Raw genomic sequence first — 17327 nt, 5'->3', positions numbered from 1 at the left:
CTATGGGATTTATTTGCTTTATCTTCATTACTGGCTTCCTTTATACTGATCCTAATCCTAGTCAAATGTGATGACCCCAGGATCTCCATGCTTAACCAAATACCATACTTCTTGCCTGAAATTCTGAATGGCTTTTTCAGGGCCCATACTTCCTCTGGGTATTCAGGACTCTCTCACACAATTTCCTTTAACTTTAAACATCCAACAATTACTTCAGTCAGTAGCATAACTAGGGAGGGGGAAGAGGGGCAACAGCCCTGGGTGAAAAGTGTTGGGGAGATCAATCAGCTGATCCTGATTGATCTTTAATGTAATGCCAGCTTTTAACTGCCAGTATTGCAGTTGCGGTAAACCTGAGTACTGTAGCATTCTAAGTGTGGTCTAAATTGCAGCAAATGCTTTTTCTTAATAATAACCTGAGTGCTGTAGTGCTCTGTGCAGACAGTATATAAACCAATAGCAACTGTTTGCTACATTTGTAGCAAACAGTTTGCTAGAGTTTACAAAGATTTTTTTTAAACTAAAGCATGAGCACTGTAGTGCTTCATGCAGGCAGAGTATAAACTACAGCAACTGTTTGCTACATAGGAAGCAGTTTGCTATAGTTTAAGAAGAATTTTATTTTTTTAAGTTAAAACATGAGTGCTGGAGCACTCCATACAGGCAGGCATAAGCAGTGACAACTGTTTGCTACAGTTTAAAGGAAGAAATGCTTTTTTTAATGAAATATGTTAAGGGAGAGGTGGGGCAAGGGCACAGAAATGGGACTTGAATGACTGAGGCTGGAGGGGGGCATATCATGCATCTGGCCACCTGGTTGTTGTGCCAGTAGACTGAATGTCTGGGGGTGCTATATAGATCGAAAAGTAATGAGCCGATCCTTTACATATTATTCTGGACATATAGCTGCCTCTTTCAGCTCAAGATATCTTTTTTTTTAGAATTCACAATCTTTCTAGGCATGTGTAATAGTTTTCAATACTTTACTAATACTTTTATTTCCCAGCTTTTATTGTATTGTATCCATTAGTTCCTGGTGGACTGACCCTCTTCCTTCTCATTCTGTTTCTTTCTAAAATTAATTGCCTTTGTATCTCCACCCATTCTTTAGCATGCTTCAGTTCTATTTCCTTTACCTGACAGCTCACTTTCTTGCCTCCTTTTTCTGTTCCTTGTCCTTTTTGTTTCAGACAATATTAGCTGTCATCCTCCTGAAATTTTATGTTTATCATTTTATTTTTTTTTCTTCATTGTATTAACTACATTTTCCATAGAACTCTCCATCCATAAACCTAATTGAGAACCTTCATTTTTTTCCTATTTTTTTACCCTTTTAGCAAACTTGTCAGGAACTCTTAGATAAGCAGCCATTTTATTGTAGCTTATCTATTCCAACCCTCAGCATACTATACAACTTCGTAGCAGAATTCCCAGGCTTGCAGAAAGGACATCTCCATACCTAGCAAACACAACCTAACCATAACTATTTGTCTATAGACCACATACTCAGTCCTGTAGTCTATATTTTAAGAATGTCCATCTCAGAAACATTGCCAGATTGCTAACAATCACCCATTATTTGGCCAAAACCAAAAATCCCCAGGTTCCATGTCCAGGTACCGCCTTTTCTCTATCCTCTTAATTTTCAAAAGAATAATGAAAAATTGCTCATGGTGTTTTTTTCCCCATTACCGGCATGGCTTCTAGACAGGAAAAAAGCAGAGTAACTGCCCTTTGGATGTTTACCAATGAAACTTTTCAAGAACTCAGACAGAGGCAACATCACAATCAAGATTTTTGCGAGCATATCAAATCTTTTCATTATTGATAGCCATCACCTCGCCAAACACTCCTTGCAGCAGGTACAATTTCAGTTATGGTACTAGGAACTGTCTTTTTTATGTGTCTTCACAACAGATTTTATGCTATAAAGACAGGGATATAGGAACAATATTTTACCGCACCATCTCTACCTCACTAGAGGTCACTCCTTTACTATTATTATTATTATCACTTATTAGCAATCTGTTTTCTACTCTTTTGGCCATTATCACAATGCAATGCATACGCATGATAGTCTATAAATGTAGTCATTGCCATATCACCATCAAGCCTAAGTAGGAAGATTTCATTCCTTCATTCATGCATTTGTTTATTCAATAATTGCACAGTTAATCCAATTCAAGGTCAAGCAGAGGCAAAGCATATTATAGTCGTCACAGAGCACAAGGCAGAAAATCCTGAATGGGATACAATGTCATTGGAGGATACATGCACTCATTCTCTCAATACACACACACACACACACACACACACACACACACACACACACACACACACACACACACACACACACACACACACACACACATGCACACATGCACACACACGCACACACACACGCACACACATGCACACACACACACACACACACACACACACACACACACACACACACACACACACACACACACACACACACACACACACACACACACACACACACACCTATTGACAACCTGAAGGAAGGACAATTCACTGTTAGCACTCTTTGTGTTGTGGAAGAAAATCAAATTGCATGGCAAAATTCACAGAGAAACATGAATGATGTGAAAACTCCTAGTTGAAAAATTAACTGGAGAACCAAGCTTAGTGAGAAAGAAATGCTAATTGTCTGCCACTGAGCAGATTTTAGCAAACTGTCTGACTAGCTCCATTACTATATTCTATAAGCAAACTGCAATAAGACTAGGAACGTGATCTTTGGAACTATTTGCATTGTAAAGAATATATTTCCTACATGTATAATAAAGGTCCCTAATATCCAAAATCTAGAATTAATGTCTCGTCCCTATATACTTTGGTCTATGGCTAGTCCAAATTATAATATACACACCACCTTCACAAACCAAGACCATTCTTAATGCCATGTTTTTTCATGTATCTGAAAAATTCCTCAGTTCCTCTCACATTAATGAAGATAGAAATACGAATGGAAATTTTCTTTCCTATCCGGAATATGACTGGTCCCTAGCTACATCTGCCAATCAGAAAAAAAAAAACTTCATTACAAGTTGTGCTGTCCTTGCACTGTATTAGTTTTGCTCTCTGGAAACCCCATATCTGCATTGTCATGTAAGAAGTCGACTAGATTCTCCCTGTAACATGTGCCTGTAAATGTCCAAGCATGTTTTAACAGAGACTTGTATGTGGAACACTCTTACAGAATGATAGTCAGGAATTTGTATCTATACGACAGAAATTAGGTGTTAATTGCACACTATTGCTTCCTAAATGAATTTAGGAAGTCAGTCCATTAGCAGGAGGCCCATCAGAAGATAAGAAAGAACTAACAGGTCACTCAGGGATTTTGGTGTAGATTGATCAGTGTCTGAGCAAGGCCTAAAGACTGCACTTTTGCTGGAATATATTTTTATTTAAAGGACTCTGTGGACCATCCATAATTTGTTGCAGAAAAATTCTGAAGGTACTGTTGTGTTTGCCTTAAAAGTTCATAGTTTGCTTACCTTTATGAACTGGAAGAATAAAACACATTATTTTTATATAACCTGCCATTACACTTTCATAGGACTTTACACCACCAAAGTCTACTCAGTTTGTCCTAATTGAATCATTTCCACTTTTAACTGATCTACCTCAACACTTTCCCAAGCTTGGGCTGCAAACATAAGTTTCCTTCAACCCATTGTCAGATATACTTCTATGCTAATAATGTTAATACACTGCAATAGCATAAAAACAAACTACATGTACACCTTCTTGGCCTTAGACCTAAAATACAGATGATACACTATCTTCTACCCTTCAAAGCTTAAATGGCTATTAACAGATTTCACAATTACTTCAATTCCCCCAAGATAAAATCAAATCCCATTGCATTCCACTCTCACCGTAGTTTCACAGGTTAGATAATTGTTTCATTGCCCAAGCCCATAACTAGCCTTTGTATTCTTCCAGTCTTTTTAATCGCTGAAATATAATTACATTATTTTATAAATATCTGTACTTATCAACCAACTTATTTTCCATGCTAAGTCATTATGACCAATGACATTACATATACCTGCTGATGTCTTCTTTGAATTGGCATGCAGTTAGTCACAGCACCCTCTGAAATATGTCTATATCTATCTATTTGTCTATCTATCTATCTATCTATCTATCTATCTATCTATCTATCTATCTATCTATCTATCCATTCATCTATCTATCGATACACACACACACACACACACGCACACACGCACACACGCACACACGCACACACGCACACACACACACACACACACACACACACACACACACACACACACACACACACACACACACACACACACACACACACACACACACACACACACACACACACAGAGGCACACATAAACACACACATATGTGCATGTGTGTGTGTGTTTGTGTGCTTAAGCTGTCAATCCCCCTGGTATACAGTCTGAACAATGCGTTAGCATTATGAGATAGTATCACATGTATAAACTTTGCCTGCTATACAGTTGTTGTACCTTGCATCTGGGTTATGTCCAAAAAATTTCACTGATGCAGCAATGTCTTCTCTAAATAACAAAATGTAAATAAAAACAAAATAAAATGAATTAAATAAAACCATTTAGAGCACTGCCAGTGTGATTTAAGAACATGAAAGACTCAGTCTAACCTCCAGCCAGCTTGCTCACTAATCCAGTATTCATTTTTTATAGCAGGATTCAATGTTTAATAAATATTATTTATAACTTTTTGTAACTGCATATGACTGTCCCTTCCCCAAACTGACTAGACTGCTCACTAGAACTTCTGCAAGACAATTTAAAAGCCATTGTACATGCTCTCAACAAGCACTTCTTATATAGGAGCTTTGCTTATGTGACTTCTGACTAGCTGCTACCCTACTGTCCTTACAGTACCTGTTGAGCAGCTCTGTAGGTCCTTCTTCTAGCCATGTAGACAAGTCCTCATTATTTTATTTTGTAGTTTCCATTACTGATGGTGTCTGCAATATGATCCTGCATCATGATCACGACAAGTACTGGTTACTATCTGGCCAGTGCTTTTTGCCCTGGTTTCAGATAATGAATTCTTAAATAATCATGCCCCCTTGAGATCTGCATCTCTACCACTTAGTATATGGCAGAAGTTATTCTGCTGTCATGAGTTAATATCATCTCACAGAGAAGCATTTAATAAGAATTTTCAATAAGTTTTCACTGTTTGGATTTCCTTAGCCTGCACAACCACTGTCTCCACTGTCTTATCCAAATCACAACCAAGGTGTGATGAGCTGACAGTTAAGCACTTCTTAGTCAGAGTATCAGAAACACATGGTCTCAGGTCTGTAGCACAACTATACAGTCAGACATCAATTTTGAACCAAGGTGGTCTGGCATGAAATACATTCATAAGCTTGTGTTTGAACTGGGTGCAGTTTATGGGCAATTCATTACTAGCCCAGACATTTAGTGTAAATTCACCACTCTGGCTTAGATAAGGCAAGTCAGGATATTTAATTATATCCTTCCAATTATCCCCTTCATTCCCAATAGAGTGTTAATATTTCCAAGTAGGTCTACGGTGTCACTAGATGTTGCCATATCAGAGATCACTTCCATTATCTCAAAAAAAAAAAAAAAAACAGACTGCATTAAATAGGTGTCAGCTGCATATGAACAAATAACAAAATATTACCGTGTCACACTGCTGTTACATTTAGGCAATTCTATTGTCCATTGGCTGCTTGGTACCCACATGGAGGCATCAGTTCTAATGCCCACTGCCTATGTTAAAGGGCAACTCAAAAGAAGAGAGCAGTGCCTGCCTGCTCAAAAAGTCACCTCCTTTCATTAATTGATTACAACTTAATTTTCTTAATGGGGACAAAGACTGAAATTAATAGACTATGGGACACACTAATGACATATACAAGATATGTCTTGGGCATCAGTATATTCAACTCCAATCTATACTATATTTATTCAGTAAATTCATGTTTGTTCCTGGAATAGTAAAAGAAAAAAAAAAGTCTTGCCTATAAGGCAATAATTTGTAAAGGTGGAACATATTCACCGGGATAGATCTTATAAATGTTCTTCTGTAGCAATACAATACACACAAAGACAGGTCTACCTTACAGTTATTTTCCAGAATGTGAAATAAAATTGCCCTACAGTATTAGCTCGCTCACTCTTCATTTAATTAATTTAAAATTAGATTAATGGAGAAAGGAAGAGTATTTTCAATATAATACACGAAAGCCGAAGCAGTAAGCTTTTATACATTAAGGACATAAACAGCTATCATTGAAATATCTTGGACATTTCAAAGTTGCATATACACACATTGCAAATTACTTGACAATGTTACCAAAAGGGCTGGAGAAAAGAAATACATAGAAGTATATAAGAAATAAGGTATTAAGGGTATAGCTGATGTTTTTATCAGAGAAAAAGAAAAACAAAATCATTCACAGTGTTAAATTTGAAAAAAAAAGTTCCCATCTCTTTTAGAAAAATACATCTATTTATCACGGGTAATGACCTTATAAGGGCATGTGTAGCTATTCAAAGCCTTGCGAAATGTTATGATTGAACAGCTTACTACAAATTGCTTGTCAAAACAGAGATATACTGCATGACAGCATCCTGTTATAGGTTGCATTCCTGCTTATTAATCATTCAAAATCAGAGAACATATGTCAAGAAATTTAACAAATTAATGGCAAAGCTTTGTTCAAAAGAGGCAGTTGGAGCTGGCACAGAAATCATAATATAGAAGTTATGCAGTTTTCAGTTGTATGTAATAATATTCTAACTTTCAGCAGTAAGGTAACATTAACTGCATATGCCTCAGAAATGTTTTGAACAACCTACAATTTGCCATAGTTTTTTTTATATAACTCAAGTATCTTTCCTGATTTCTCTGATGTATTAAAAAATATTCTTTAACACAGTTTCCCATATAACTGCCAATAGATACAAGTATGCCAATTAAGGTGCTTTTCATGTGTGTACATTTACATGTAAGCCTGTACCCATTAATGTTTCTATCTATGTATACATTTATTCATTTGCTTTTCTTAACTGGAAGTTCCTGCTGCTAAAATTCCATATTCAAAGGATCCCAAAGCTCCTCATTTCTACAAATTTGAGTCAGAAATTAATACAGAATTGAGGTGAAAATGCATATACCAACAGAGTGCATATTATAAAATAAATTACAATTTAGTAGTATATAACAAATTATGATGTTGGTGGTACACACAATTTCTAATAATATCATTAAATATTTAGTTGAAGCACAGAGGTTCACCATGCCTGGTTATTATGGACTGCAAACTAATAACTTAAATGAGTAACAATTCTTTTGTTCACAAATTTGCATGAAGAAGTCAGTAGGATGAAAGAGGGTATAAACACAGCAACACAATGTTGTGTATAACAATAATAAATTCTTAGGGTTGTAGATGCTATACATTATTTAGGGTTAAGCAGTTTCAATGTGCTTTTTTATAGTTTGTAAACGAAAGACAAGTATGATTTACAAGTTTGACTGTGACTTATTTACATAAATAGATATTCAGTTAAAAAAGAATATGCATATCTGCTGCATCTACACTATCCTTTCTTGGAGAAGATGTTGCTCCTAGAAAGTGGTTACAAAATATGGTTACAAAAATAGTGCTGTCTGAACTTATACTGATTCGTGCTGATAGTTAAATGAAAGAGCGACTAATGTCATGTTAAGTTTCATTATAACAGGTTCACTTTGTGAGATGGTCCAGGCAGGTAGTGATTGCGGGATAAGCAAGAATCAAGGAGTGGGATAACCTAGGTGAAGATGGTTATGTTAGCATGAAAAAGGGCTGAGAGTGGGAATACATGGGAAAAGGATTAGCTGAATCAAGCTTTGTCATTTTTGGATAAATGAGGTTTGGAACAGACCCTTTTGTCCTGGGAACATATTCAGTGTGGTGCTAGATATATAGGTTAGCAGGAATTAGGATAAGGGTAGGATAGGGTTAATTGGGAGGGAGGGATTTTAAGAGAAAATGAGGTAAGAACAGGGAGGGGATTAGAGAGTTTTGTCAAGTGTAGTTGTAGGAGTCACATTTTGGCATGAACTTGCTAAGGCATGGTCATGTCCCAGATGACCTGTAGGTACTGGGAAGTAGGTAGGCCTTGGAAGGAATAACGGTAGGATGTTGGGATGTTTTTTTTTTCTCTCTCTCTCTCATTTTCTCCTCTCTCTGTCAGTGCTTGTAATACTGGTGATGTTTACAAGGGTTTCTTATGGGTTGCTTGTGTGTTGAGATTGGGGTGACTTTAATATGAGTGGTAAGGCATCATTTGGGTTGCTGGGGGCTAATTTCATTATTAGTAATATTGGTGGGATTGGACTGAATTCAGATGTGTACAGTTAAAGTCTGTAGAATATCCGATATTTGTAAATTGCTGGAGTTGTATGTGCAAATTAGAGTTTTCAGTTGTCATCTGGGGCCAGTATGCGGAATTTATGGATCCTTGTTAAGTGACTGTCGTAGTGATTTCAGATAGGGTTTACTTTTCTGCTGAGAGCAGTGGGGAGAGTAAATCTTCTATGCTGATCTCATTTATTGATGGGGATGGAGTGCTCGCCGTGTATCTCTTCATTTTCTTGCAATGGCAGGGCTACAGCCCTGGCTTGCATTGTGGTGGTGAAGTAACTGTTCGCAGGCTTTGCTATGGCAGCTGCTAAAATTTGTTGGTGTGCATGCACAGTAGTAACCCAGGCCGTTAACTGTTCTGGTGGGGTCGGGGGTTTAATAGGTGAATCAGTAGGTCAGTGGACACTTTGAATTACTCCAAAGTAGGGATTATGTGGTTATTTTTCCACTCATCAGGGGCTGGGTAATTTCAAGTAGGAATCGGAAGGGTAATGTTTATGCAAGCAATTGAAGTAGCTAATTTTTGATAATATTAAAATATATATATATTAAAAAAAAACCCATAAAATAAATAAGCTTTTGTGCCACTAGTCAGTATGGGATGTGGAGTAGCTGAGAAGCAGTTGCTGGGGGGGTTCATTGTGGCTTGCACACAATTGTGGTTAGAGACGCTCATTGAGCAGGTTGGTGCAATTTACAGTGATCACTTTCAGGAATTAAGGCCCTATGCTTTAAACATACTTCCCAACCTATAAATGGAAGAGATCCAGACACAGCTTGAATAATGTGGACAGAATTTTAAAATTTGCGGTAATACACTTACAGGTTTATGGAAATAATGTGGTTGGGTAACTTCCGTTTTCCAAGATATGGGGTATGAGAGTCCAATAAGGTCATTATCTGGTGACTCACATCCTCAGTGATCTGTCAAAAGAAGCAAGTTCAGGGGAAGTAGTTGATCCGAAGGGGTACTAGGGTCATGACATATCTCTCAACTGGATTGATTTTGCTGTATGGCCAGAGTTGCCTTACTTTTGGGCCCATTGACATACCGTTGGGGTTATGGCCAATTGTGAGGAACTCTGAGACTGATGTTCGAGTGTTTTTTTTTCCCCCTTGATTCCACTTTAATTTTCCTGCGATCAACATTAGAAGATGATAGGCATCTGAGCTGCAGACTATGTACCCTTCAGAGAATTTAGGGCCTAAGTATGTTTCAGTGCCCCTCTTGTGGGGGCTTTGCTTTGCTTGTACTTATCCAGTATTTAAGTGTGTCCAGTGAGGTGTGCTGCATTAGTCAGCACAGTGATGTAGCAATTGTGTTGTCACTTCATAGCAAGAGGTTTCATGGGTTGATTCCTGAAATAAAATTAAGTCAGCTGCGTTAACATTCACCAAGGTAATTCTTCACATCTGCACTTGTTATGCAAGTCGTGCAGGTGTGGATGAGTCAATATACGTTAGAGAAGAAGAAGAATGAATTAATAAATGAATAAATAAAAAGTCGAAACTGTGAGGGGGGGAGGGTTAGGTAGGTGAGAGGACTGACTTGCTCGTGTATGGATATTTGGGCTTCTGTGGCTTTCTAGTAAATCATTGAAGGCTTGTGTCAGGAACTGACAGGCATTTGAGTTGCATACATCATACCCTTTAGAAAAATCCTGATATGGCGATCTTGTTCTAGTTACTTTCAAAGTCTGTAACAGCAATATTTAATCACTGTCCCTGTTTCTGGGTCTTAGTCCCCAATAGGTGTTTTTTTGTCTTGTTATAAGACATGTTGAGGTAAGACGGGAGTGTGTGTCGTGGGCAAAATTACATCACCTTTGCAATAGCTCCTAGCTGGACAGACGTATAGTGCAGTAACAGTCAGTGAGACCTTTGTTCTAATCTGATAGCTCAATGCAGTAGTGGTGTTCACATAACATTCAGTCATTGCCTTAGTTTTGGTCTTTTCTTAAAACATGGGCTGCTTGGTAAATGCTGGGTATCTTAGTTTTGGATTACACATTTCTCAGACAGAGCATGCTGATATCATTTCGTTTAATCCAGCAATTACTGAGTTTGTGGTAACAATATTTTAAGAGCTGTCACTGTTGTAGCCCTTTGGCCCCCCTTTATTTTAGGCTCTCTTAGATTCTGGCATTAACAGGCGGAGAGGCATGGACCCATATTAGTCTATTTAAAATATATATACAAAAAAGGAGAGAGAGGAAAAAAAGGAGGGTATGTTGGTTTCTGGCAAGTCATTGGGATGCTATGGAGCTTCTGGTGAAATGTGCAGGCTAGGGCAGGCATTTTGAGTGAGATTTTAGAAGGATCCTCAGGGAGTGCGGACTTGGGTAACTGCATGGGGGCATTCCCGGGGAGGAGGGACACTTCAGAGGGATTGATCTGGAGGTATTGCATGCTCCAGTTTTCCTGGCCTGTGTCCTGGCAGATCACTGGCAAATTATTGAAGTCTGAAGGTACAGGGTAATGACAGGTGGGATGCAAGTGGATTTGAAGCCAGGTTTTGGCAGGACAGTGAAAAAAGTGGGTAAAATGGGTCGTTGCTCTTTGGTCAGGGACAGGTGTATTTTGCTGATGGGAGCAGGTGGTTGGGTTGACAGTGGGGTCAGTTGGGTACACAACATGTAGTTCAGCTGCTGATCCCTTTTGAAGGGGGGTCCAGGGTAGGGAGTCATGCCTTTTCACAGGCACAGATTTTACAGTATGCCCAGATCTGCATCATAGTTTTGGTCTGTCCTTCATAAAGGGTGGTTCCTTAGTAAGTATGGCTGATTTACATCTGAGATGACATTTAGGGTTCTCGTATCTGACACGGCATAAGGTAGCCAGTGTAAAGAGGGTCTTTGTTTCTGTTTTTGTAAAGGCAAGGTGATTAATCTGTTTTCTTTTGCAGATGGCAGAGGTGAGGCATTGAGTGGGCTGCAGTTGGACCTGAAGGAAGAGGAGTCGGTGTGATGGAGCCTGTTTTAATGGATGTCACTGTTACTTGGGTGGAGCACAAGGAGGTCAGAGATGGGAGAGCAGTGGTCAGTGCTCTGATGAAATGGCTTGGAAGGGTAATGGATTTTATTGCATGGTTTTGACTGTCGAAGTGGTGCACCATGGGGTGTGGGGGAAGTATGTTTGGGGGCAACATGACATGGGGTGTTGGTTATAAGGATTTGGGGGTTTACAGGGAAGGTAGAATTATAACAATCATAGGAGCATAGGAAGCTATGAGGTTAATGGTTTGGGGTTTTGTAGGCTAGCCAAGATGATAGTTATTTTCACATTCTACTATTATTGTCCTTTGCGGGATGTGGAGAGAACTATAGGGCGAGTTGAGTCACCTATCCTGTTTGTTTGGGTTATTGAAGTTGCATGTCAGTCAGTTTAAGGGGGTTACTTTGATAGGGGTCAATATATTTTACCAGGGTGTTGCATTAGGGTTAATTAACTGGGATGTCCTTTGGGGTAAATGGATAGGGTTGGTCATGGGGGTTGGCATTTTGTTGGTGTGGTTTGGGTAGTCTATCGACATGTATAGGAGTATGTTGGGGGCTAGGTATAGTAGGGTTGCGGATTTGTTATGGGGGGTCTGTTTTTTTCCACAGGTGGGGTGGATGGGCAGTAATTAAAGGTATAGGAAGTCACTAGGTTACTGGTGCTAGGGCCCTTAAAAGTCAGTTTATCTATATTCGTTTTATTTTGGGGGTAGTTACTAGGAGGTAAGGTATTATGCTGGGGGAGGCTGGACTGATGTCTGGTAGATGGTATGTTAACAAGTGTTTGTTTTGTATTCATTAAGGCATTTCAAGGTGGGTAGGGTAAGGCCAATGGAGGATGTTGAGGGTAAGCAAGTTATAGCAGTGTTTAATGTTTGCTTAGGGGTAGTGGGTGGAACGGCACCAATTTCAGGAGCGGGGGGTAGTTAGGTTAATGGCTCTAAGGTTGTGATGAACCAGCCAGCTTCAGGTAAGTAAGATTCCTTAATCCAGTGTGTACTACATGTTGCTCTTATTTAAGAGGGACATAGGTGATTGTTGCCCATGTCCAAAGGGATATAGGTAGAGTCCTGGGGGGAATTTGCACCTCATGTTTGGTAATAGGCTATAATAGCATGACTATGGATGGTTTTTCTTTGCCTTAATCATGGTTAACAATGTTGTTGGGAACTACTTGGTTGGGAAAAATTATATATTTATTTATAGAATAGGCCTTTTAATGCATTAATTTGTTTTATTTTGCATGGGTGTCAGTTGTATTGTGATTCTGTGAGGTGTGGAGGAAATCTTACGGGTACTTTTGTTAACACATCTTAAGTTTCATTGGTGTTTTGTATGTAGTAGTAGATGTATTTTATGTAGTCGGTGAATGAAATATGCCAGTGGTGCTGCATACTGTCATTAAGAAGTTGTGATTATGTGTGAATGAAGTATTTACAGTTTTTTCTTTTACCGATCCCTCGGAGGTTGCAAATGGAGAAGGGCTGACTGACCATTATATGTTAGGTTGAAGGAAGGTGGCTTCGACAGGTGAGAAAGGGGGTTGAGGAGAATGTCGGTTGATGGAGTGGTGTGAAAAGAGTTCATGGTCTTCTAGCAAGGCAGCCACATGGGAATTGTTTGTTATGTTTTCTTCCCAATAGTTGCAATGTAATGGTTTGTTTTGCTTGTTTTGGGTGGGGAGCATCAGGAGTGAATTTACACTGTATTACTGGTAGCTGTTTTTTTTCTTGGATTGACTCAGGTAGGGTTGCAGCCTTCAGGGGTTGGGGATTAGTGGGTTGCATTGAGTAAGTGGGTTCATGTGGTGAGCTAGATGGAGTGTCTTTGCATGGGAATTGTGGCTTTGATTTACCGTACTTGAAGGAGAAAGGGTATGGTTTTTGTTCTACATTCTGGACAGAGTTGGCATGTCACTAATCTTGTTTTGACCAGGTGGCATAGGACATTTTCAAGTTTGGTATATTGATGGTGGCATTCAACGGTACTTATAGAGCTAAGAGTGGTCAGATTGCTAAAGCTATTAGGTGGTTTAGGTGTCTTACTGTTTATAATGGGTAGTTGGAGTTGGCAAGGTGGCTGTTAAATGGCATTTGAAAGTTTTTAGGTTGTTTCTACATGTCATTGGGCAAGTAAAAGGGGTTGCTATGAGAAGGGTGGTTTTAGTGGTTGGGGGATGAGTATTCCTGCTCCAGTGTCAGGTCATGCCCTGGTAATCATTAGGTAATTGCCAGGGGCTGGTAATGTCCTGGTAATTATTGTACACCGAATGATGTTTGGCTTTATCCCGTACTGGTGTCTAGATGATGGGAGTTTGGTGGAGAGAAGGGTAACAGCCTGGCCAGGCTTGTGGGCGGAGAAGATGGGCAGGCTTGCCCTCTTCTGTTCCCCCTCTGGTGATGGATGTGCAATTCAATAAGTTTGGAAAGAAAGTGAGCAGTTCTAGTGGATAAGTTAATAATCAAGCAGAGCTGCTTATTTGAATGGTGGCGTAAATCAATAAATTGAAGGTGAGCGAGAATGCTGCCTTGTTAGTGCAAAGATAAGTGAGCAAGTGGGGTGAGCGGGAATGCTGCCATGTTAGTGCAAAGATAAGTGAGCAAGTGGGCGATGCTGCTTATCAAGGGTGACTGGTATGCTGCCCTTACGGTTATTTTATGTCTTCTTTCATGGATATTCATGTTTTTGGTTGAAATGTATAACTATTGGTTAACACTCATGTTTATGGAAGTCTAATAAAGGTCATGAAATGTCATTCTGTATTTTGTGTTTATTGAAGTGGAACAGGGCAAATGAGGTTTGGAACAGACCCTTTTGTCCTGGGGCATCTTCATTGTGGTGCTAGATATATAGATTAGCAGGAATTAGGATAAGGGTTGGATAGGGTTAATTAGGAGGGAGAAAGGGATGTTAGGAGGAAATGAGGTAAGGACAACAGGGAGGGGATTAGAGGGTTTTGTCAAGTGTAGTTGAGGTAGGAGTCACATTTTGGCATGAAATTGCTACCCTCCCGCACTCCCTCTTTTTATTAGCAGGGTTTGCGTTTATGTTAGTGGGGAAGGCAGAGTAGAGGGGCAGGCTTGCCCTCTTCTGTTCTCCCTCTGGTGATGGATGTGCAATTCAATAAGTTTGGAAAGAAAGCGAGCAGTTCTGGTGAATAAGTTAATAAGCAAGCAGAGCTGCTTATATGGATGGTGGTGTAATTCAATAAATTGAAGATGAGTGGGAATGCTGCCTTGTTAGTGCAAAGATAAGTGAGCAAGTGGGGGATGCTGCTTATCAAGGGTGAGCGGTTACCCTGCCCTTATGGTTATTTCATGCCTTTTTTCATGGATGTTCATGTTTTTGGTTGAAATTTATAACTATTGGTTAACAATCATGTTTATGGAAGTCTAATAATGGTTGTCAAATGTCATTCGGTGTTGTGTGTTTATTGAAGTGGAACAGGACAAATGATATTTCAGGGTCTTTTAGAGAAATGTCTTTCTTAAAATATCCTAAGCTTAGCCATAATGTTGTCCCTGAGTTTGCTTGAAAATCTGCAAAAGATGAAATTATACATTTGTTTTAAAAATGGAAATTAGCAGCCTTTCATCTACTTTTCTCAACTGAAATGATAACTTGCGACATAGATCATCATTAGGTTGAACAAAGGAAAGTATTTTATTCTGAAAGTATTAGTATATTAAGGTAGTCTTAGACATGATGCTAAAAAAACATTATTTAAACTCATGCCAATTGAGTCTTGTGAATAGGATGTGGTGATGTCTTTTATAGGCATCTGCTGTGAACATGTTAATACTATTATAGCATTTTTCATGTTTGTCTAATTGAGAATTTCGAAGATCTATGAGGGTATAAATGAAACATAATGAGCTGAGCTGTCAAGAAAGTTTTTATTAAATTTATTCTTAATGAAGGTCAAGTATTACTTCATTCTGCACAGCATGCCAAGTCTCTTGGACTTAAAGCAATCCTCAGATTTTAGTTCAGAGTTTAATATTAAGCTTAGAACTTTGTGAAATTTTTGGCAAATGTTGGATTCTGGGAATATTCTAGAAGCTGCTACTTGGTCCTCTGCATATAATTATTACAAAACATTAGAAACTTTATTCCTTCTCTAGGTCCAAATTATTGCAGCTGAGTGATGCCTCCAGGTGTTTCTGTAGTTACATCCTACTTATGCCTCTAGGTGTCAGATATTAGTTTTTCATATTTTTGTTACTAATTCTAAAATTATGCTATATATAAGGCATTAGAAGATTTTATCTTAACGCCTGCATGAAGGGAACATATTTTCATATTTGAACTCTGTCTATTGCAGATATAGAGATATTAATTTTTGTTCACATAATATTTATATTGCCATAATTGTAATGTATTTCAAAAATTCTCACCAACCAAGTAGCACAAACAGAACTACTTAGCCTCATATTTAAGCTCCCAGCAGTATGAACAAAATGCTGCAAACAGTATGTGCATGACTTGAGTGGTTGCTGAGACATTTAAGATGTTTACAAACTATTACAGATTTAATGGTTACTATGGTTAATGTGATTCATAAAATCCAGTTTAAGACCTAGAGCCTAAAGAATATTATTCATATAAAAATAGTTTGTATTGAATAGTTTGCCGTTTACATGTCTTTAATAACCCTATGATTCCAGAGATATGAAAATTTGTTTGAAATGTGAGCATCTAGTTTGATTCTATTACAAAGTGTATACTCCACCTATTGGAAGTTAAAGTACAAACTTCCAGAGCTCTACTCTAGGAAATGATTTAAGCAGATAAACTTAAAACTATTTGCAAGAAGCAGGACACAGATCACCTCAAAGTAGTCTATAGGATACTGACTATAAGGAGATTCATGCTAATGTATTGGGATAGTTGAAGGATTTAAGAACTTTAATACTTTTGGTTAGACATTTTTGGGCTCTTTCCTGCTAAGTGATATGCTTAGATGGGTCCCCTTTAAAATGTTGACTTACCAGAACATCTACTTTCAAATCAGTGAGACACCAGTGCTGAAACTTTACAATGATGAACTCCCAGAACATTGCAATTTCACTCTGGGAAACTAACCACTTGCCCACCATGGTGAACATTGCTTTCCTCCATTGTAGTGTGATCTCAGAGATGGTATATTTAAGTAGGGGGTGGAGGGCACAGCCTCCCACATAGAGGGGCATGAGGGGCAAATCCCCCCACTTCAATGTGTGCCATTTGTTTCCGTTTGTAATGTTATCATTGATGGCCAAGTGGTTAGTGCCCTGGAGTGAAATTGTGACTTTCTGGGAGTTCATCATTATGAAGTTTCAGTGTTGTTGTCTCAATGATTTGAAAGTCAGCATTATGGTAAGTTGATGTTTTAGAGTAGACCAACTTAGATTTGTACATATCAAATGAAGCATTATATTAAAAATTGGGTTTGATAAGGGAAGACTACAGTAGTAGGATGACCTTTTAGGATCTTGAATGCATTTCCTTGAAAATTACCTATAGAAGGTTTCCTGACTGTGGTGGAAACATGATGACAGAATGATGAAGTGCTGTCCACATAATTATGTAGGTCTGCTATGACTATATCTGTCTGAGGAGTAGTAGCATTTATAACATATTAAGTGGGAGCAACTGTTCTACCAATCACTCTTGTGCTCTTATTCTGTTTGTATGCATTTTCTAGGCTTTGTTGGAGCTATTTGTATAACTGGGTGCTTGAATAACCAAGCCCACTTTGCAGTTATAAGCAAACTTGATCAGCTTAGTCAATGACACTACTAATTTTTTTCTTGTATGCCTAAAATAAATGTTAAACTGGAAATGGAAAAGAACTGATACCCTACTAGTAACAATTTTACATTCATTCAAGGAATCAG

Source organism: Protopterus annectens, chromosome 6.part0 (assembly GCF_019279795.1).
Source record: "Protopterus annectens isolate FY-2018-M chromosome 6.part0, PAN1.0, whole genome shotgun sequence".
NCBI classification, from domain to species: Eukaryota; Metazoa; Chordata; order Ceratodontiformes; family Protopteridae; genus Protopterus; species Protopterus annectens.
The sequence above is the reverse complement of the archived record's forward strand: the minus strand, read 5'-3'. Positions refer to the sequence as shown.